Source organism: Octodon degus, unplaced genomic scaffold, assembly GCF_000260255.1.
Source record: "Octodon degus isolate 3935 unplaced genomic scaffold, OctDeg1.0 scaffold00103, whole genome shotgun sequence".
Lineage (NCBI taxonomy): Eukaryota > Metazoa > Chordata > Mammalia > Rodentia > Octodontidae > Octodon > Octodon degus.
In genome coordinates this window covers 4,845,245-4,846,062 of record NW_004524679.1, presented here as the reverse complement: position 1 = coordinate 4,846,062, position 818 = coordinate 4,845,245, and positions in this window count along the sequence as shown.

Below are 818 nucleotides of genomic sequence, written 5' to 3'. Positions count from 1 at the left end.
TTAGCCATTATTATGGGAATAACTGCTGCCGCTAGTATAGGCACAGGAACTGCAGCCATTGTACATAATAACCAGAGAATGAGCCAGTTACAAGCTGCGATAGATGAAGATTTAAAAGCTATAGAAACATCTGTCATGGTTCTTCAAAACTCCCTAACTTCCCTCTCCGAAGTAGTCCTACAAAACAGACGAGGACTCGACTTACTTTTCCTTAAAGAAGGAGGATTATGTGCAGTTTTAAAAGAACAATGTTGCTTTTGTGCAGATCACTCTGGTGTTGTTAGAGAATCTATGACTAAACTTAGGGAGAGATTAGAACAGAGATCTAAAGAATGCCAAACTCAGCAAGGATTGTTCGAGTCCTGGTCTCCATGGCTAACTACTTTGCTTTCTGCTTTAGCTGGACCACTAATACTTATTCTCCTCATACTAATCATAGGGCGATGTATAATTAATAGACTCATCAGTTTTGTTCATGAACAGATAGGTAATGTTAAACTTATGATTATTCGCCAACAATATGAGGCCCTAGCTACTAACAGCTCAGATCTCTAAGATTAGAGATTTCCAACATCAAAAGGGGGGAATGCAAAGCCCAACAATTTTAAGATCATAAATGAGGCTAAAAATAAAGTGTCTTTCAGTAAGGGGGCCCACCCGCTAGTTTGTGGCTAGAGAGCTTAGACAAACCATGTTCCTAAGATAAAGAGGACATAAGAAAAACTTGGATGGGGTCCCGTTACTTGGAAAACAACTAAAATCACTGAGTTAGCCAAGAAGTTGCCCTTGGCCCTCCCCTTGTTTAAATTCTTGCAAGA